Here is a 21,858-nt window from a genome sequence, read left to right as displayed (position 1 = left end):
AACCAGCGTCCACACCAAGCCCTTGGAAGGCCCAGGCGACGGAGGAGCCCCGTCAGGCAGGGGCCGAGGACGGTGACGGCCCGGGCGGGGAGGAGCGTGTCAGGCAGGGGCAGAGGACGGTGACAGGTGACGGCCCGGGCGGGGAGGAGCGTGTCAGGCAGGGGCAGAGGACGGTGACAGGTGACAGGCCGGGCGGGAAGGAGTCAGTCAGGCAGGGGCCGTGGAGGAGACGGGCTGGGTAAGGGTTAGGGGTAGAGTCAGGGCACAAGTCACAATCGCAAAGACCTGGAAGCCACCCGAGTGCCCATCGACCCACGAGTGGGTAAATAAAATGTGGCGCGTGGACACCACGGAGTGCTATTCGGCTATGAGGAGCAGCGGTGAGGGGGCACCTCTCGTGGTTCTCCTGGCCAGAGCTGGAACCCGTTCCAGTAAGCCAAGTATCCCAAGAATGGACACACGAGCACCACGTGCTCGCGCTCACCAGCAAATGGGTACGAACCGATGGACACCTAAGTGGACACAGAGGAATCACCTTCTTCGGGTGGGTGTCGGGCGGGTGGGGGGAGGGGATGGGCATACACATCCATTAGGAATGGGGTGGGTGCGCACCGACTGGGGGATGGGCGCACTTGAAGCTCTGACCCGAGGGGGGAGGCTGGGAGAGGGCAACGCACCCGACCTTAACATTGGTGCCCCCACAATATGCTGGAGCAACATGAGAGGTAAATGAATAAGAACACGGGGGGGGAGGGGGGCACGGGCAACACATGTCACCTTAAAACTTGGACTCCCATCATCTGCTTGAAAAGAGAGAGAAAAGAAAATGCAATAATAGAGATAAGAGACACTTTTTAAAAATAATGAATCCGGCCGGGCGCTGTGGCTCACGCCTGTAATCCTAGCTCTTGGGAGGCCGAGGCGGGCGGATTGCTCAAGGTCAGGAGTTCAAAACCAGCCTGAGCAAGAGCGAGACCCCGTCTCTACTATAAATAGAAAGAAATTAATTGGCCAACTGATATATATATAAAAAATTAGCGGGGCATGGTGGCGCATGCCTGCAGTCCCAGCTACCCTGGAGGCTGAGGCAGAAGGATCACTCGAGCCCAGGAGTTTGAAGTTGCTGTGAGCTAGGCTGACGCCACGGCACTCAGTCTAGCCTGGGCAACAAACCGAGACTCTGTCTCAAAAAAAAAAAAAAAAAAATGAATCCGTAGAGAAAAGTAAAAGGAGGCCTGTGGAGCAGGTCTGGGTGTGACTCCGGATCCCCGAACATCAGGTGCCACCACCAAAGATTCCTACGTGTAGCCCATAGAACCCCAAAAGCAACGGGACGAGTTCTGGTCACATACTCCCTCAAAATGACATCCAGGCCTTCTTCTGGAACTCCCTCCCCTCTCAGACTCTCAAGGTTTCCTCCGGCGTGTCGGCTCCCACAGAGCAGACCTTTGGTCTGAGACCTGACTGTCCAGAAGCCACGCATGCTGCCGCGTGGCGGCGGTGTCACGGCTCGGGACAAGAGGAGGCCCCACGGTGCGGGCTGGGGCGCCAGGCACCGCGGCGGGCGCTGAGGGTGGGGGTCACCCCCACCCCGGGCCGCCCCCGCACTCCCAGAAACGCCACAGAACCAGAGGCAAAAAAAAAAAAAAAAGAAGAAGAAGCCTATGGCACCCGGTATTCCCGGGCGGTCTCCCATCCAAGTTCTAACCAGGCCCGACCCTGCTTAGCTTCCGAGACCAGACGGGATCGGGCGCGTTCGGGGTGGTGTGGTCGTGGATGGCGGAGGGCGCCCCTGCCCCGCTCAAGAAGCCGAGCCTCTCTGCGCGCTTCCCCGCCGCCTCCTCCCGCCACAGGCCCCGCGCCGGGCCGGGCCTGTTGAGTTCGCCGGCCGGGTCCCGTGGGCTCCGAGGGACGGGGTGACAGGCGGGGCGGGCAGGGAGCGGCGGGCCGGGGTTGGGGGCTGTCTCTCTATACACACACACTCACACTCACACTCACTCACTCACTCACACTCACACAAGATGCGCCTCCACGGCTGGACCCGCCAAGGTGGAGACCTTCCAGCCCCCCTCCTCTCCTCGCCTGGCCTCCTTCACCTCCCCGCCCCCCACCCCCAGCGCGCCTCCGGGGCCGCTGACTGCGCACGGGCGGGGGCGCTCGCCCTTTGACCCCAGCCAGGGGCCACCCTCCCCCACAACCCCTTTCAGCTGTGCCCCCCACCCTGTGGCCCGCGGCCGCCTATTCCCCCGGGCCAGGGCTGGGGCACAGCGCACGGGGGAGGGGAGCCAGTGTATGGGGCGTCCCTCTCTCTGGGGATGTGTCCCATGGGTGGGGTGGGGTGGCGTGGTTTGTGGGGCGCTGAAGAAATCAGTCCCCTCCATCTCCTCCCTCTGGAAAACACCCAAGTCCTTGGAGAACTGCCCGCACCGCTACCGTGGGGGCCGGGACCCTCCTCTGTGTCCTCCTGTGGCCCAGTCCAAGGGGCCTGGGCCTGGCCGGGGCTGCATTGGACCCCAACCACCCTGGCGTGTGGACTCGCTAAAAATCGGCGATTAGATATTGGATTCCAGCGTCATTGAGGTCATTTCACTAATGAGTGCACCGCAAAGAGTTTCCTAATCCATCTGTGAGGGTGGCAACCGAAAGAGAATTTTAGAGCTGACAGAATAGGCGAGGAAAGGCATAGGAGATTTCCACACCCAGTAAGGAAGCCTTTTCCGAAATGGAAGAAAGAAAGGAGCAAACAGAGACACCGGTAGCCCCCCGCCCGGATGAGAGTCTGCCCCCGAGAGAAAGTACCCTGACCAGGTTCTCCCGTGGGTGGGTGGCGAGCTAGCGGCATTCAGAAGAGCGAGGCCCGCAGTCTGTGCAGAAGACACCTGCACTCGGGTGTGTGTGGCGGCACAATTCACAAGCAGCTCCAGATGTTAATCCAAGGAGAAGCCAGGGAGTTCCCAACGCCCCAGGTGTCCTCAGCCCACGACTGGCTGCTGTGGGAATGCGAAGCCCGGCTCCTTGTCTCAGAGCGGGGCAACCAGGAGGTGTGATGTCCACCCCGGGGTTCCCAGGAGGATCAGGCTGAAGCTGGGACTTGGTCTGAAAGTGTCCCCTCGCATGGCCACCCCCTTCCCCTTCCTGCTCCTCTACTCCTGGTGCCCCTCCATCCAGGGGCCAGACCTTAAAGAGTCACCCGCAAGAGAATCCTGGTCCCAAAGGAGCCTTCTGGGGGACCCCTGCTGAGAGAGGTTGTGGGCATGGCCCGCTGGGGCTCTGCCCGACCCAGGGCTGAGAGATGCAACCTCCCAGCTCTGGGTCCCTGCAGGAAGTGTTGGCAAGCACAGGGCCAGTCCTCCAAAGGCCCAGGTGCAGGGAGCCCAGGCCAAGCAGCCTGTGGAAGAAGCCACATGCTGTGCCACCCCGGGGAACACGACTGCAGGCCATGGCCCTTCCCACCTCCTCCTCCTCCTCCTCCTCCTCCTCCTCCCACCCCGCCCCCGCCCCCGCCCCCACATGGCACAGGGCCCAGAGACACCTCAGACACTTGCTACCCAAAGTGCAAAGGGCATCAGTTGCTCCTCCAAACCCCCCCCAGCCCAGCAGACCGCATTGTCCAGCCAGCCCCCGGGCCTCCCTGGGGTGCCCAGCACAAAAGTGCAGACACCCACCGGACCCTCCATCTCAGTTTTCGGATGTTTTTGCCACTCTAAGGACCCGCAGGCCAGCTGGGCCTTCTGGCAGGACAGAGAGCCCCGGAATCCGACGTGGAGAGCTGGGTGTACGTCCCCATGAGGAGGCGGTCCCCACCTCCGCGGCTATCCCCTTGCGGGGAGCGGCAGCCGCGGGGCCTCAGAGAAGACACCAGGCTGGGCCCCCACGGCACAGCGGGAGCACGTCCCCCGCAGGCCACTTAGCCACGGCGGCCAGCCGGCGGACGGTTGGGTTGCGCGAGACGCTGCGGCCGCCCTGCTACCGGGTTCCTGGGAGGGCGTCCTGGAACCAGCGTCCACACCAAGCCCTTGGAAGGCCCAGGCGACGGAGGAGCCCCGTCAGGCAGGGGCCGAGGACGGTGACGGCCCGGGCGGGGAGGAGCGTGTCAGGCAGGGGCAGAGGACGGTGACAGGTGACGGCCCGGGCGGGGAGGAGCGTGTCAGGCAGGGGCAGAGGACGGTGACAGGTGACAGGCCGGGCGGGAAGGAGTCAGTCAGGCAGGGGCCGTGGAGGAGACGGGCTGGGTAAGGGTTAGGGGTAGAGTCAGGGCACAAGTCACAATCGCAAAGACCTGGAAGCCACCCGAGTGCCCATCGACCCACGAGTGGGTAAATAAAATGTGGCGCGTGGACACCACGGAGTGCTATTCGGCTATGAGGAGCAGCGGTGAGGGGGCACCTCTCGTGGTTCTCCTGGCCAGAGCTGGAACCCGTTCCAGTAAGCCAAGTATCCCAAGAATGGACACACGAGCACCACGTGCTCGCGCTCACCAGCAAATGGGTACGAACCGATGGACACCTAAGTGGACACAGAGGAATCACCTTCTTCGGGTGGGTGTCGGGCGGGTGGGGGGAGGGGATGGGCATACACATCCATTAGGAATGGGGTGGGTGCGCACCGACTGGGGGATGGGCGCACTTGAAGCTCTGACCCGAGGGGGGAGGCTGGGAGAGGGCAACGCACCCGACCTTAACATTGGTGCCCCCACAATATGCTGGAGCAACATGAGAGGTAAATGAATAAGAACACGGGGGGGGAGGGGGGCACGGGCAACACATGTCACCTTAAAACTTGGACTCCCATCATCTGCTTGAAAAGAGAGAGAAAAGAAAATGCAATAATAGAGATAAGAGACACTTTTTAAAAATAATGAATCCGGCCGGGCGCTGTGGCTCACGCCTGTAATCCTAGCTCTTGGGAGGCCGAGGCGGGCGGATTGCTCAAGGTCAGGAGTTCAAAACCAGCCTGAGCAAGAGCGAGACCCCGTCTCTACTATAAATAGAAAGAAATTAATTGGCCAACTGATATATATATAAAAAATTAGCGGGGCATGGTGGCGCATGCCTGCAGTCCCAGCTACCCTGGAGGCTGAGGCAGAAGGATCACTCGAGCCCAGGAGTTTGAAGTTGCTGTGAGCTAGGCTGACGCCACGGCACTCAGTCTAGCCTGGGCAACAAACCGAGACTCTGTCTCAAAAAAAAAAAAAAAAAAAATGAATCCGTAGAGAAAAGTAAAAGGAGGCCTGTGGAGCAGGTCTGGGTGTGACTCCGGATCCCCGAACATCAGGTGCCACCACCAAAGATTCCTACGTGTAGCCCATAGAACCCCAAAAGCAACGGGACGAGTTCTGGTCACATACTCCCTCAAAATGACATCCAGGCCTTCTTCTGGAACTCCCTCCCCTCTCAGACTCTCAAGGTTTCCTCCGGCGTGTCGGCTCCCACAGAGCAGACCTTTGGTCTGAGACCTGACTGTCCAGAAGCCACGCATGCTGCCGCGTGGCGGCGGTGTCACGGCTCGGGACAAGAGGAGGCCCCACGGTGCGGGCTGGGGCGCCAGGCACCGCGGCGGGCGCTGAGGGTGGGGGTCACCCCCACCCCGGGCCGCCCCCGCACTCCCAGAAACGCCACAGAACCAGAGGCAAAAAAAAAAAAAAAAGAAGAAGAAGCCTATGGCACCCGGTATTCCCGGGCGGTCTCCCATCCAAGTTCTAACCAGGCCCGACCCTGCTTAGCTTCCGAGACCAGACGGGATCGGGCGCGTTCGGGGTGGTGTGGTCGTGGACGGCGGAGGGCGCCCCTGCCCCGCTCAAGAAGCCGAGCCTCTCTGCGCTTCCCCGCCGCCTCCTCCCGCCCCAGGCCCCGCGCCGGGCCGGGCCTGTTGAGTTCGCCGGCCGGGTCCCGTGGGCTCCGAGGGACGAGGGACGGGGTGACAGGCGGGGCGGGCAGGGAGCGGCGGGCCGGGGTTGGGGGCTGTCTCTCTATACACACACACTCACACTCACACTCACTCACTCACTCACACTCACACAAGATGCGCCTCCACGGCTGGACCCGCCAAGGTGGAGACCTTCCAGCCCCCCTCCTCTCCTCGCCTGGCCTCCTTCACCTCCCCGCCCCCCACCCCCAGCGCGCCTCCGGGGCCGCTGACTGCGCACGGGCGGGGGCGCTCGCCCTTTGACCCCAGCCAGGGGCCGCCCTCCCCCACAACCCCTTTCAGCTGTGCCCCCCACCCTGTGGCCCGCGGCCGCCTATTCCCCCGGGCCAGGGCTGGGGCACAGCGCACGGGGGAGGGGAGCCAGTGTATGGGGCGTCTCTCTCTCTGGGGATGTGTCCCATGGGTGGGGTGGGGTGGCGTGGTTTGTGGGGCGCTGAAGAAATCAGTCCCCTCCATCTCCTCCCTCTGGAAAACACCCAAGCCCTTGGAGAACTGCCCGCACCGCTACCGTGGGGGCCGGGACCCTCCTCTGTGTCCTCCTGTGGCCCAGTCCAAGGGGCCTGGGCCTGGCCGGGGCTGCATTGGACCCCAACCACCCTGGCGTGTGGACTCGCTAAAAATCGGCGATTAGATATTGGATTCCAGCGTCATTGAGGTCATTTCACTAATGAGTGCACCGCAAAGAGTTTCCTAATCCATCTGTGAGGGTGGCAACCGAAAGAGAATTTTAGAGCTGACAGAATAGGCGAGGAAAGGCATAGGAGATTTCCACACCCAGTAAGGAAGCCTTTTCCGAAATGGAAGAAAGAAAGGAGCAAACAGAGACACCGGTAGCCCCCCGCCCGGATGAGAGTCTGCCCCCGAGAGAAAGTACCCTGACCAGGTTCTCCCGTGGGTGGGTGGCGAGCTAGCGGCATTCAGAAGAGCGAGGCCCGCAGTCTGTGCAGAAGACACCTGCACTCGGGTGTGTGTGGCGGCACAATTCACAAGCAGCTCCAGATGTTAATCCAAGGAGAAGCCAGGGAGTTCCCAACGCCCCAGGTGTCCTCAGCCCACGACTGGCTGCTGTGGGAATGCGAAGCCCGGCTCCTTGTCTCAGAGCGGGGCAACCAGGAGGTGTGATGTCCACCCCGGGGTTCCCAGGAGGATCAGGCTGAAGCTGGGACTTGGCCTGAAAGTGTCCCCTCGCATGGCCACCCCCTTCCCCTTCCTGCTCCTCTACTCCTGGTGCCCCTCCATCCAGGGGCCAGACCTTAAAGAGTCACCCGCAAGAGAATCCTGGTCCCAAAGGAGCCTTCTGGGGGACCCCTGCTGAGAGAGGTTGTGGGCATGGCCCGCTGGGGCTCTGCCCGACCCAGGGCTGAGAGATGCAACCTCCCAGCTCTGGGTCCCTGCAGGAAGTGTTGGCAAGCACAGGGCCAGTCCTCCAAAGGCCCAGGTGCAGGGAGCCCAGGCCAAGCAGCCTGTGGAAGAAGCCACATGCTGTGCCACCCCGGGGAACACGACTGCAGGCCATGGCCCTTCCCACCTCCTCCTCCTCCTCCTCCTCCTCCTCCTCCTCCTCCCACCCCGCCCCCGCCCCCGCCCCCACATGGCACAGGGCCCAGAGACACCTCAGACACTTGCTACCCAAAGTGCAAAGGGCATCAGTTGCTCCTCCAAACCCCCCCCAGCCCAGCAGACCGCATTGTCCAGCCAGCCCCCGGGCCTCCCTGGGGTGCCCAGCACAAAAGTGCAGACACCCACCGGACCCTCCATCTCAGTTTTCGGATGTTTTTGCCACTCTAAGGACCCGCAGGCCAGCTGGGCCTTCTGGCAGGACAGAGAGCCCCGGAATCCGACGTGGAGAGCTGGGTGTACGTCCCCATGAGGAGGCGGTCCCCACCTCCGCGGCTATCCCCTTGCGGGGAGCGGCAGCCGCGGGGCCTCAGAGAAGACACCAGGCTGGGCCCCCACGGCACAGCGGGAGCACGTCCCCCGCAGGCCACTTAGCCACGGCGGCCAGCCGGCGGACGGTTGGGTTGCGCGAGACGCTGCGGCCGCCCTGCTACCGGGTTCCTGGGAGGGCGTCCTGGAACCAGCGTCCACACCAAGCCCTTGGAAGGCCCAGGCGACGGAGGAGCCCCGTCAGGCAGGGGCCGAGGACGGTGACGGCCCGGGCGGGGAGGAGCGTGTCAGGCAGGGGCAGAGGACGGTGACAGGTGACGGCCCGGGCGGGGAGGAGCGTGTCAGGCAGGGGCAGAGGACGGTGACAGGTGACAGGCCGGGCGGGAAGGAGTCAGTCAGGCAGGGGCCGTGGAGGAGACGGGCTGGGTAAGGGTTAGGGGTAGAGTCAGGGCACAAGTCACAATCGCAAAGACCTGGAAGCCACCCGAGTGCCCATCGACCCACGAGTGGGTAAATAAAATGTGGCGCGTGGACACCACGGAGTGCTATTCGGCTATGAGGAGCAGCGGTGAGGGGGCACCTCTCGTGGTTCTCCTGGCCAGAGCTGGAACCCGTTCCAGTAAGCCAAGTATCCCAAGAATGGACACACGAGCACCACGTGCTCGCGCTCACCAGCAAATGGGTACGAACCGATGGACACCTAAGTGGACACAGAGGAATCACCTTCTTCGGGTGGGTGTCGGGCGGGTGGGGGGAGGGGATGGGCATACACATCCATTAGGAATGGGGTGGGTGCGCACCGACTGGGGGATGGGCGCACTTGAAGCTCTGACCCGAGGGGGGAGGCTGGGAGAGGGCAACGCACCCGACCTTAACATTGGTGCCCCCACAATATGCTGGAGCAACATGAGAGGTAAATGAATAAGAACACGGGGGGGGAGGGGGGCACGGGCAACACATGTCACCTTAAAACTTGGACTCCCATCATCTGCTTGAAAAGAGAGAGAAAAGAAAATGCAATAATAGAGATAAGAGACACTTTTTAAAAATAATGAATCCGGCCGGGCGCTGTGGCTCACGCCTGTAATCCTAGCTCTTGGGAGGCCGAGGCGGGCGGATTGCTCAAGGTCAGGAGTTCAAAACCAGCCTGAGCAAGAGCGAGACCCCGTCTCTACTATAAATAGAAAGAAATTAATTGGCCAACTGATATATATATAAAAAATTAGCGGGGCATGGTGGCGCATGCCTGCAGTCCCAGCTACCCTGGAGGCTGAGGCAGAAGGATCACTCGAGCCCAGGAGTTTGAAGTTGCTGTGAGCTAGGCTGACGCCACGGCACTCAGTCTAGCCTGGGCAACAAACCGAGACTCTGTCTCAAAAAAAAAAAAAAAAAAATGAATCCGTAGAGAAAAGTAAAAGGAGGCCTGTGGAGCAGGTCTGGGTGTGACTCCGGATCCCCGAACATCAGGTGCCACCACCAAAGATTCCTACGTGTAGCCCATAGAACCCCAAAAGCAACGGGACGAGTTCTGGTCACATACTCCCTCAAAATGACATCCAGGCCTTCTTCTGGAACTCCCTCCCCTCTCAGACTCTCAAGGTTTCCTCCGGCGTGTCGGCTCCCACAGAGCAGACCTTTGGTCTGAGACCTGACTGTCCAGAAGCCACGCATGCTGCCGCGTGGCGGCGGTGTCACGGCTCGGGACAAGAGGAGGCCCCACGGTGCGGGCTGGGGCGCCAGGCACCGCGGCGGGCGCTGAGGGTGGGGGTCACCCCCACCCCGGGCCGCCCCCGCACTCCCAGAAACGCCACAGAACCAGAGGCAAAAAAAAAAAAAAAAGAAGAAGAAGCCTATGGCACCCGGTATTCCCGGGCGGTCTCCCATCCAAGTTCTAACCAGGCCCGACCCTGCTTAGCTTCCGAGACCAGACGGGATCGGGCGCGTTCGGGGTGGTGTGGTCGTGGACGGCGGAGGGCGCCCCTGCCCCGCTCAAGAAGCCGAGCCTCTCTGCGCTTCCCCGCCGCCTCCTCCCGCCCCAGGCCCCGCGCCGGGCCGGGCCTGTTGAGTTCGCCGGCCGGGTCCCGTGGGCTCCGAGGGACGAGGGACGGGGTGACAGGCGGGGCGGGCAGGGAGCGGCGGGCCGGGGTTGGGGGCTGTCTCTCTATACACACACACTCACACTCACACTCACTCACTCACTCACACTCACACAAGATGCGCCTCCACGGCTGGACCCGCCAAGGTGGAGACCTTCCAGCCCCCCTCCTCTCCTCGCCTGGCCTCCTTCACCTCCCCGCCCCCCACCCCCAGCGCGCCTCCGGGGCCGCTGACTGCGCACGGGCGGGGGCGCTCGCCCTTTGACCCCAGCCAGGGGCCGCCCTCCCCCACAACCCCTTTCAGCTGTGCCCCCCACCCTGTGGCCCGCGGCCGCCTATTCCCCCGGGCCAGGGCTGGGGCACAGCGCACGGGGGAGGGGAGCCAGTGTATGGGGCGTCTCTCTCTCTGGGGATGTGTCCCATGGGTGGGGTGGGGTGGCGTGGTTTGTGGGGCGCTGAAGAAATCAGTCCCCTCCATCTCCTCCCTCTGGAAAACACCCAAGCCCTTGGAGAACTGCCCGCACCGCTACCGTGGGGGCCGGGACCCTCCTCTGTGTCCTCCTGTGGCCCAGTCCAAGGGGCCTGGGCCTGGCCGGGGCTGCATTGGACCCCAACCACCCTGGCGTGTGGACTCGCTAAAAATCGGCGATTAGATATTGGATTCCAGCGTCATTGAGGTCATTTCACTAATGAGTGCACCGCAAAGAGTTTCCTAATCCATCTGTGAGGGTGGCAACCGAAAGAGAATTTTAGAGCTGACAGAATAGGCGAGGAAAGGCATAGGAGATTTCCACACCCAGTAAGGAAGCCTTTTCCGAAATGGAAGAAAGAAAGGAGCAAACAGAGACACCGGTAGCCCCCCGCCCGGATGAGAGTCTGCCCCCGAGAGAAAGTACCCTGACCAGGTTCTCCCGTGGGTGGGTGGCGAGCTAGCGGCATTCAGAAGAGCGAGGCCCGCAGTCTGTGCAGAAGACACCTGCACTCGGGTGTGTGTGGCGGCACAATTCACAAGCAGCTCCAGATGTTAATCCAAGGAGAAGCCAGGGAGTTCCCAACGCCCCAGGTGTCCTCAGCCCACGACTGGCTGCTGTGGGAATGCGAAGCCCGGCTCCTTGTCTCAGAGCGGGGCAACCAGGAGGTGTGATGTCCACCCCGGGGTTCCCAGGAGGATCAGGCTGAAGCTGGGACTTGGCCTGAAAGTGTCCCCTCGCATGGCCACCCCCTTCCCCTTCCTGCTCCTCTACTCCTGGTGCCCCTCCATCCAGGGGCCAGACCTTAAAGAGTCACCCGCAAGAGAATCCTGGTCCCAAAGGAGCCTTCTGGGGGACCCCTGCTGAGAGAGGTTGTGGGCATGGCCCGCTGGGGCTCTGCCCGACCCAGGGCTGAGAGATGCAACCTCCCAGCTCTGGGTCCCTGCAGGAAGTGTTGGCAAGCACAGGGCCAGTCCTCCAAAGGCCCAGGTGCAGGGAGCCCAGGCCAAGCAGCCTGTGGAAGAAGCCACATGCTGTGCCACCCCGGGGAACACGACTGCAGGCCATGGCCCTTCCCACCTCCTCCTCCTCCTCCTCCTCCTCCTCCTCCTCCTCCCACCCCGCCCCCGCCCCCGCCCCCACATGGCACAGGGCCCAGAGACACCTCAGACACTTGCTACCCAAAGTGCAAAGGGCATCAGTTGCTCCTCCAAACCCCCCCCAGCCCAGCAGACCGCATTGTCCAGCCAGCCCCCGGGCCTCCCTGGGGTGCCCAGCACAAAAGTGCAGACACCCACCGGACCCTCCATCTCAGTTTTCGGATGTTTTTGCCACTCTAAGGACCCGCAGGCCAGCTGGGCCTTCTGGCAGGACAGAGAGCCCCGGAATCCGACGTGGAGAGCTGGGTGTACGTCCCCATGAGGAGGCGGTCCCCACCTCCGCGGCTATCCCCTTGCGGGGAGCGGCAGCCGCGGGGCCTCAGAGAAGACACCAGGCTGGGCCCCCACGGCACAGCGGGAGCACGTCCCCCGCAGGCCACTTAGCCACGGCGGCCAGCCGGCGGACGGTTGGGTTGCGCGAGACGCTGCGGCCGCCCTGCTACCGGGTTCCTGGGAGGGCGTCCTGGAACCAGCGTCCACACCAAGCCCTTGGAAGGCCCAGGCGACGGAGGAGCCCCGTCAGGCAGGGGCCGAGGACGGTGACGGCCCGGGCGGGGAGGAGCGTGTCAGGCAGGGGCAGAGGACGGTGACAGGTGACGGCCCGGGCGGGGAGGAGCGTGTCAGGCAGGGGCAGAGGACGGTGACAGGTGACAGGCCGGGCGGGAAGGAGTCAGTCAGGCAGGGGCCGTGGAGGAGACGGGCTGGGTAAGGGTTAGGGGTAGAGTCAGGGCACAAGTCACAATCGCAAAGACCTGGAAGCCACCCGAGTGCCCATCGACCCACGAGTGGGTAAATAAAATGTGGCGCGTGGACACCACGGAGTGCTATTCGGCTATGAGGAGCAGCGGTGAGGGGGCACCTCTCGTGGTTCTCCTGGCCAGAGCTGGAACCCGTTCCAGTAAGCCAAGTATCCCAAGAATGGACACACGAGCACCACGTGCTCGCGCTCACCAGCAAATGGGTACGAACCGATGGACACCTAAGTGGACACAGAGGAATCACCTTCTTCGGGTGGGTGTCGGGCGGGTGGGGGGAGGGGATGGGCATACACATCCATTAGGAATGGGGTGGGTGCGCACCGACTGGGGGATGGGCGCACTTGAAGCTCTGACCCGAGGGGGGAGGCTGGGAGAGGGCAACGCACCCGACCTTAACATTGGTGCCCCCACAATATGCTGGAGCAACATGAGAGGTAAATGAATAAGAACACGGGGGGGGAGGGGGGCACGGGCAACACATGTCACCTTAAAACTTGGACTCCCATCATCTGCTTGAAAAGAGAGAGAAAAGAAAATGCAATAATAGAGATAAGAGACACTTTTTAAAAATAATGAATCCGGCCGGGCGCTGTGGCTCACGCCTGTAATCCTAGCTCTTGGGAGGCCGAGGCGGGCGGATTGCTCAAGGTCAGGAGTTCAAAACCAGCCTGAGCAAGAGCGAGACCCCGTCTCTACTATAAATAGAAAGAAATTAATTGGCCAACTGATATATATATAAAAAATTAGCGGGGCATGGTGGCGCATGCCTGCAGTCCCAGCTACCCTGGAGGCTGAGGCAGAAGGATCACTCGAGCCCAGGAGTTTGAAGTTGCTGTGAGCTAGGCTGACGCCACGGCACTCAGTCTAGCCTGGGCAACAAACCGAGACTCTGTCTCAAAAAAAAAAAAAAAAAAATGAATCCGTAGAGAAAAGTAAAAGGAGGCCTGTGGAGCAGGTCTGGGTGTGACTCCGGATCCCCGAACATCAGGTGCCACCACCAAAGATTCCTACGTGTAGCCCATAGAACCCCAAAAGCAACGGGACGAGTTCTGGTCACATACTCCCTCAAAATGACATCCAGGCCTTCTTCTGGAACTCCCTCCCCTCTCAGACTCTCAAGGTTTCCTCCGGCGTGTCGGCTCCCACAGAGCAGACCTTTGGTCTGAGACCTGACTGTCCAGAAGCCACGCATGCTGCCGCGTGGCGGCGGTGTCACGGCTCGGGACAAGAGGAGGCCCCACGGTGCGGGCTGGGGCGCCAGGCACCGCGGCGGGCGCTGAGGGTGGGGGTCACCCCCACCCCGGGCCGCCCCCGCACTCCCAGAAACGCCACAGAACCAGAGGCAAAAAAAAAAAAAAAAAGAAGAAGAAGCCTATGGCACCCGGTATTCCCGGGCGGTCTCCCATCCAAGTTCTAACCAGGCCCGACCCTGCTTAGCTTCCGAGACCAGACGGGATCGGGCGCGTTCGGGGTGGTGTGGTCGTGGACGGCGGAGGGCGCCCCTGCCCCGCTCAAGAAGCCGAGCCTCTCTGCGCGCTTCCCCGCCGCCTCCTCCCGCCACAGGCCCCGCGCCGGGCCGGGCCTGTTGAGTTCGCCGGCCGGGTCCCGTGGGCTCCGAGGGACGGGGTGACAGGCGGGGCGGGCAGGGAGCGGCGGGCCGGGGTTGGGGGCTGTCTCTCTATACACACACACTCACACTCACACTCACTCACTCACTCACACTCACACAAGATGCGCCTCCACGGCTGGACCCGCCAAGGTGGAGACCTTCCAGCCCCCCTCCTCTCCTCGCCTGGCCTCCTTCACCTCCCCGCCCCCCACCCCCAGCGCGCCTCCGGGGCCGCTGACTGCGCACGGGCGGGGGCACTCGCCCTTTGACCCCAGCCAGGGGCCGCCCTCCCCCACAACCCCTTTCAGCTGTGCCCCCCACCCTGTGGCCCGCGGCCGCCTATTCCCCCGGGCCAGGGCTGGGGCACAGCGCACGGGGGAGGGGAGCCAGTGTATGGGGCGTCTCTCTCTCTGGGGATGTGTCCCATGGGTGGGGTGGGGTGGCGTGGTTTGTGGGGCGCTGAAGAAATCAGTCCCCTCCATCTCCTCCCTCTGGAAAACACCCAAGCCCTTGGAGAACTGCCCGCACCGCTACCGTGGGGGCCGGGACCCTCCTCTGTGTCCTCCTGTGGCCCAGTCCAAGGGGCCTGGGCCTGGCCGGGGCTGCATTGGACCCCAACCACCCTGGCGTGTGGACTCGCTAAAAATCGGCGATTAGATATTGGATTCCAGCGTCATTGAGGTCATTTCACTAATGAGTGCACCGCAAAGAGTTTCCTAATCCATCTGTGAGGGTGGCAACCGAAAGAGAATTTTAGAGCTGACAGAATAGGCGAGGAAAGGCATAGGAGATTTCCACACCCAGTAAGGAAGCCTTTTCCGAAATGGAAGAAAGAAAGGAGCAAACAGAGACACCGGTAGCCCCCCGCCCGGATGAGAGTCTGCCCCCGAGAGAAAGTACCCTGACCAGGTTCTCCCGTGGGTGGGTGGCGAGCTAGCGGCATTCAGAAGAGCGAGGCCCGCAGTCTGTGCAGAAGACACCTGCACTCGGGTGTGTGTGGCGGCACAATTCACAAGCAGCTCCAGATGTTAATCCAAGGAGAAGCCAGGGAGTTCCCAACGCCCCAGGTGTCCTCAGCCCACGACTGGCTGCTGTGGGAATGCGAAGCCCGGCTCCTTGTCTCAGAGCGGGGCAACCAGGAGGTGTGATGTCCACCCCGGGGTTCCCAGGAGGATCAGGCTGAAGCTGGGACTTGGCCTGAAAGTGTCCCCTCGCATGGCCACCCCCTTCCCCTTCCTGCTCCTCTACTCCTGGTGCCCCTCCATCCAGGGGCCAGACCTTAAAGAGTCACCCGCAAGAGAATCCTGGTCCCAAAGGAGCCTTCTGGGGGACCCGTGCTGAGAGAGGTTGTGGGCATGGCCCGCTGGGGCTCTGCCCGACCCAGGGCTGAGAGATGCAACCTCCCAGCTCTGGGTCCCTGCAGGAAGTGTTGGCAAGCACAGGGCCAGTCCTCCAAAGGCCCAGGTGCAGGGAGCCCAGGCCAAGCAGCCTGTGGAAGAAGCCACATGCTGTGCCACCCCGGGGAACACGACTGCAGGCCACGGCCCTTCCCACCTCCTCCTCCTCCTCCTCCTCCTCCTCCTCCATCTCCTCCTCCTCCCACCCCGCCCCCGCCCCCGCCCCCACATGGCACAGGGCCCAGAGACACCTCAGACACTTGCTACCCAAAGTGCAAAGGGCATCAGTTGCTCCTCCAAACCCCCCCCAGCCCAGCAGACCGCATTGTCCAGCCAGCCCCCGGGCCTCCCTGGGGTGCCCAGCACAAAAGTGCAGACACCCACCGGACCCTCCATCTCAGTTTTCGGATGTTTTTGCCACTCTAAGGACCCGCAGGCCAGCTGGGCCTTCTGGCAGGACAGAGAGCCCCGGAATCCGACGTGGAGAGCTGGGTGTACGTCCCCATGAGGAGGCGGTCCCCACCTCCGCGGCTATCCCCTTGCGGGGAGCGGCAGCCGCGGGGCCTCAGAGAAGACACCAGGCTGGGCCCCCACGGCACAGCGGGAGCACGTCCCCCGCAGGCCACTTAGCCACGGCGGCCAGCCGGCGGACGGTTGGGTTGCGCGAGACGCTGCGGCCGCCCTGCTACCGGGTTCCTGGGAGGGCGTCCTGGAACCAGCGTCCACACCAAGCCCTTGGAAGGCCCAGGCGACGGAGGAGCCCCGTCAGGCAGGGGCCGAGGACGGTGACGGCCCGGGCGGGGAGGAGCGTGTCAGGCAGGGGCAGAGGACGGTGACAGGTGACGGCCCGGGCGGGGAGGAGCGTGTCAGGCAGGGGCAGAGGACGGTGACAGGTGACAGGCCGGGCGGGAAGGAGTCAGTCAGGCAGGGGCCGTGGAGGAGACGGGCTGGGTAAGGGTTAGGGTTAGAGTCAGGGCACAAGTCACAATCGCAAAGACCTGGAAGCCACCCGAGTGCCCATCGACCCACGAGTGGGTAAATAAAATGTGGCGCGTGGACACCACGGAGTGCTATTCGGCTATGAGGAGCAGCGGTGAGGGGGCACCTCTCGTGGTTCTCCTGGCCAGAGCTGGAACCCGTTCCAGTAAGCCAAGTATCCCAAGAATGGACACACGAGCACCACGTGCTCGCGCTCACCAGCAAATGGGTACGAACCGATGGACACCTAAGTGGACACAGAGGAATCACCTTCTTCGGGTGGGTGTCGGGCGGGTGGGGGGAGGGGATGGGCGTACACATCCATTAGGAATGGGGTGGGTGCGCACCGACTGGGGGATGGGCGCACTTGAAGCTCTGACCCGAGGGGGGAGGCTGGGAGAGGGCAACGCACCCGACCTTAACATTGGTGCCCCCACAATATGCTGGAGCAACATGAGAGGTAAATGAATAAGAACACGGGGGGGGAGGGGGGCACGGGCAACACATGTCACCTTAAAACTTGGACTCCCATCATCTGCTTGAAAAGAGAGAGAAAAGAAAATGCAATAATAGAGATAAGAGACACTTTTTAAAAATAATGAATCCGGCCGGGCGCTGTGGCTCACGCCTGTAATCCTAGCTCTTGGGAGGCCGAGGCGGGCGGATTGCTCAAGGTCAGGAGTTCAAAACCAGCCTGAGCAAGAGCGAGACCCCGTCTCTACTATAAATAGAAAGAAATTAATTGGCCAACTGATATATATATAAAAAATTAGCGGGGCATGGTGGCGCATGCCTGCAGTCCCAGCTACCCTGGAGGCTGAGGCAGAAGGATCACTCGAGCCCAGGAGTTTGAAGTTGCTGTGAGCTAGGCTGACGCCACGGCACTCAGTCTAGCCTGGGCAACAAACCGAGACTCTGTCTCAAAAAAAAAAAAAAAAAAATGAATCCGTAGAGAAAAGTAAAAGGAGGCCTGTGGAGCAGGTCTGGGTGTGACTCCGGATCCCCGAACATCAGGTGCCACCACCAAAGATTCCTACGTGTAGCCCATAGAACCCCAAAAGCAACGGGACGAGTTCTGGTCACATACTCCCTCAAAATGACATCCAGGCCTTCTTCTGGAACTCCCTCCCCTCTCAGACTCTCAAGGTTTCCTCCGGCGTGTCGGCTCCCACAGAGCAGACCTTTGGTCTGAGACCTGACTGTCCAGAAGCCACGCATGCTGCCGCGTGGCGGCGGTGTCACGGCTCGGGACAAGAGGAGGCCCCACGGTGCGGGCTGGGGCGCCAGGCACCGCGGCGGGCGCTGAGGGTGGGGGTCACCCCCACCCCGGGCCGCCCCCGCACTCCCAGAAACGCCACAGAACCAGAGGCAAAAAAAAAAAAAAAAGAAGAAGAAGCCTATGGCACCCGGTATTCCCGGGCGGTCTCCCATCCAAGTTCTAACCAGGCCCGACCCTGCTTAGCTTCCGAGACCAGACGGGATCGGGCGCGTTCGGGGTGGTGTGGTCGTGGACGGCGGAGGGCGCCCCTGCCCCGCTCAAGAAGCCGAGCCTCTCTGCGCTTCCCCGCCGCCTCCTCCCGCCCCAGGCCCCGCGCCGGGCCGGGCCTGTTGAGTTCGCCGGCCGGGTCCCGTGGGCTCCGAGGGACGAGGGACGGGGTGACAGGCGGGGCGGGCAGGGAGCGGCGGGCCGGGGTTGGGGGCTGTCTCTCTATACACACACACTCACACTCACACTCACTCACTCACTCACACTCACACAAGATGCGCCTCCACGGCTGGACCCGCCAAGGTGGAGACCTTCCAGCCCCCCTCCTCTCCTCGCCTGGCCTCCTTCACCTCCCCGCCCCCCACCCCCAGCGCGCCTCCGGGGCCGCTGACTGCGCACGGGCGGGGGCGCTCGCCCTTTGACCCCAGCCAGGGGCCGCCCTCCCCCACAACCCCTTTCAGCTGTGCCCCCCACCCTGTGGCCCGCGGCCGCCTATTCCCCCGGGCCAGGGCTGGGGCACAGCGCACGGGGGAGGGGAGCCAGTGTATGGGGCGTCTCTCTCTCTGGGGATGTGTCCCATGGGTGGGGTGGGGTGGCGTGGTTTGTGGGGCGCTGAAGAAATCAGTCCCCTCCATCTCCTCCCTCTGGAAAACACCCAAGCCCTTGGAGAACTGCCCGCACCGCTACCGTGGGGGCCGGGACCCTCCTCTGTGTCCTCCTGTGGCCCAGTCCAAGGGGCCTGGGCCTGGCCGGGGCTGCATTGGACCCCAACCACCCTGGCGTGTGGACTCGCTAAAAATCGGCGATTAGATATTGGATTCCAGCGTCATTGAGGTCATTTCACTAATGAGTGCACCGCAAAGAGTTTCCTAATCCATCTGTGAGGGTGGCAACCGAAAGAGAATTTTAGAGCTGACAGAATAGGCGAGGAAAGGCATAGGAGATTTCCACACCCAGTAAGGAAGCCTTTTCCGAAATGGAAGAAAGAAAGGAGCAAACAGAGACACCGGTAGCCCCCCGCCCGGATGAGAGTCTGCCCCCGAGAGAAAGTACCCTGACCAGGTTCTCCCGTGGGTGGGTGGCGAGCTAGCGGCATTCAGAAGAGCGAGGCCCGCAGTCTGTGCAGAAGACACCTGCACTCGGGTGTGTGTGGCGGCACAATTCACAAGCAGCTCCAGATGTTAATCCAAGGAGAAGCCAGGGAGTTCCCAACGCCCCAGGTGTCCTCAGCCCACGACTGGCTGCTGTGGGAATGCGAAGCCCGGCTCCTTGTCTCAGAGCGGGGCAACCAGGAGGTGTGATGTCCACCCCGGGGTTCCCAGGAGGATCAGGCTGAAGCTGGGACTTGGCCTGAAAGTGTCCCCTCGCATGGCCACCCCCTTCCCCTTCCTGCTCCTCTACTCCTGGTGCCCCTCCATCCAGGGGCCAGACCTTAAAGAGTCACCCGCAAGAGAATCCTGGTCCCAAAGGAGCCTTCTGGGGGACCCCTGCTGAGAGAGGTTGTGGGCATGGCCCGCTGGGGCTCTGCCCGACCCAGGGCTGAGAGATGCAACCTCCCAGCTCTGGGTCCCTGCAGGAAGTGTTGGCAAGCACAGGGCCAGTCCTCCAAAGGCCCAGGTGCAGGGAGCCCAGGCCAAGCAGCCTGTGGAAGAAGCCACATGCTGTGCCACCCCGGGGAACACGACTGCAGGCCATGGCCCTTCCCACCTCCTCCTCCTCCTCCTCCTCCTCCTCCTCCTCCTCCCACCCCGCCCCCGCCCCCGCCCCCACATGGCACAGGGCCCAGAGACACCTCAGACACTTGCTACCCAAAGTGCAAAGGGCATCAGTTGCTCCTCCAAACCCCCCCCAGCCCAGCAGACCGCATTGTCCAGCCAGCCCCCGGGCCTCCCTGGGGTGCCCAGCACAAAAGTGCAGACACCCACCGGACCCTCCATCTCAGTTTTCGGATGTTTTTGCCACTCTAAGGACCCGCAGGCCAGCTGGGCCTTCTGGCAGGACAGAGAGCCCCGGAATCCGACGTGGAGAGCTGGGTGTACGTCCCCATGAGGAGGCGGTCCCCACCTCCGCGGCTATCCCCTTGCGGGGAGCGGCAGCCGCGGGGCCTCAGAGAAGACACCAGGCTGGGCCCCCACGGCACAGCGGGAGCACGTCCCCCGCAGGCCACTTAGCCACGGCGGCCAGCCGGCGGACGGTTGGGTTGCGCGAGACGCTGCGGCCGCCCTGCTACCGGGTTCCTGGGAGGGCGTCCTGGAACCAGCGTCCACACCAAGCCCTTGGAAGGCCCAGGCGACGGAGGAGCCCCGTCAGGCAGGGGCCGAGGACGGTGACGGCCCGGGCGGGGAGGAGCGTGTCAGGCAGGGGCAGAGGACGGTGACAGGTGACGGCCCGGGCGGGGAGGAGCGTGTCAGGCAGGGGCAGAGGACGGTGACAGGTGACAGGCCGGGCGGGAAGGAGTCAGTCAGGCAGGGGCCGTGGAGGAGACGGGCTGGGTAAGGGTTAGGGGTAGAGTCAGGGCACAAGTCACAATCGCAAAGACCTGGAAGCCACCCGAGTGCCCATCGACCCACGAGTGGGTAAATAAAATGTGGCGCGTGGACACCACGGAGTGCTATTCGGCTATGAGGAGCAGCGGTGAGGGGGCACCTCTCGTGGTTCTCCTGGCCAGAGCTGGAACCCGTTCCAGTAAGCCAAGTATCCCAAGAATGGACACACGAGCACCACGTGCTCGCGCTCACCAGCAAATGGGTACGAACCGATGGACACCTAAGTGGACACAGAGGAATCACCTTCTTCGGGTGGGTGTCGGGCGGGTGGGGGGAGGGGATGGGCATACACATCCATTAGGAATGGGGTGGGTGCGCACCGACTGGGGGATGGGCGCACTTGAAGCTCTGACCCGAGGGGGGAGGCTGGGAGAGGGCAACGCACCCGACCTTAACATTGGTGCCCCCACAATATGCTGGAGCAACATGAGAGGTAAATGAATAAGAACACGGGGGGGGAGGGGGGCACGGGCAACACATGTCACCTTAAAACTTGGACTCCCATCATCTGCTTGAAAAGAGAGAGAAAAGAAAATGCAATAATAGAGATAAGAGACACTTTTTAAAAATAATGAATCCGGCCGGGCGCTGTGGCTCACGCCTGTAATCCTAGCTCTTGGGAGGCCGAGGCGGGCGGATTGCTCAAGGTCAGGAGTTCAAAACCAGCCTGAGCAAGAGCGAGACCCCGTCTCTACTATAAATAGAAAGAAATTAATTGGCCAACTGATATATATATAAAAAATTAGCGGGGCATGGTGGCGCATGCCTGCAGTCCCAGCTACCCTGGAGGCTGAGGCAGAAGGATCACTCGAGCCCAGGAGTTTGAAGTTGCTGTGAGCTAGGCTGACGCCACGGCACTCAGTCTAGCCTGGGCAACAAACCGAGACTCTGTCTCAAAAAAAAAAAAAAAAAAATGAATCCGTAGAGAAAAGTAAAAGGAGGCCTGTGGAGCAGGTCTGGGTGTGACTCCGGATCCCCGAACATCAGGTGCCACCACCAAAGATTCCTACGTGTAGCCCATAGAACCCCAAAAGCAACGGGACGAGTTCTGGTCACATACTCCCTCAAAATGACATCCAGGCCTTCTTCTGGAACTCCCTCCCCTCTCAGACTCTCAAGGTTTCCTCCGGCGTGTCGGCTCCCACAGAGCAGACCTTTGGTCTGAGACCTGACTGTCCAGAAGCCACGCATGCTGCCGCGTGGCGGCGGTGTCACGGCTCGGGACAAGAGGAGGCCCCACGGTGCGGGCTGGGGCGCCAGGCACCGCGGCGGGCGCTGAGGGTGGGGGTCACCCCCACCCCGGGCCGCCCCCGCACTCCCAGAAACGCCACAGAACCAGAGGCAAAAAAAAAAAAAAAAAGAAGAAGAAGCCTATGGCACCCGGTATTCCCGGGCGGTCTCCCATCCAAGTTCTAACCAGGCCCGACCCTGCTTAGCTTCCGAGACCAGACGGGATCGGGCGCGTTCGGGGTGGTGTGGTCGTGGACGGCGGAGGGCGCCCCTGCCCCGCTCAAGAAGCCGAGCCTCTCTGCGCGCTTCCCCGCCG

The 21,858-nt window shown here is 62.4% G+C and overlaps 6 pseudogenes; all 6 read right to left on the bottom strand.

Moving 5' to 3' along the window:
• Positions 1-1,659: 1,659 nt before the first annotated feature.
• LOC142871134 (uncharacterized) lies at positions 1,660-1,778 on the bottom strand (annotated as a pseudogene).
• A 3,876-nt stretch (positions 1,779-5,654) lies between these two features.
• Positions 5,655-5,773, bottom strand: LOC142871111 (uncharacterized; annotated as a pseudogene).
• Positions 5,774-9,659: 3,886 nt separating this feature from the next.
• LOC142871110 (uncharacterized) lies at positions 9,660-9,778 on the bottom strand (annotated as a pseudogene).
• A 3,887-nt stretch (positions 9,779-13,665) lies between these two features.
• Positions 13,666-13,784, bottom strand: LOC142871109 (uncharacterized; annotated as a pseudogene).
• Positions 13,785-17,674: 3,890 nt separating this feature from the next.
• LOC142871108 (uncharacterized) lies at positions 17,675-17,793 on the bottom strand (annotated as a pseudogene).
• A 3,887-nt stretch (positions 17,794-21,680) lies between these two features.
• Positions 21,681-21,799, bottom strand: LOC142871107 (uncharacterized; annotated as a pseudogene).
• Between the last annotated feature and the right edge of the window lie 59 nt (positions 21,800-21,858).

The sequence above is a fragment of the Microcebus murinus genome, chromosome 5, assembly GCF_040939455.1.
Source record: "Microcebus murinus isolate Inina chromosome 5, M.murinus_Inina_mat1.0, whole genome shotgun sequence".
NCBI lineage: Eukaryota > Metazoa > Chordata > Mammalia > Primates > Cheirogaleidae > Microcebus > Microcebus murinus.
The sequence above is the reverse complement of the archived record's forward strand: the minus strand, read 5'-3'. Positions and strand labels throughout refer to the sequence as shown.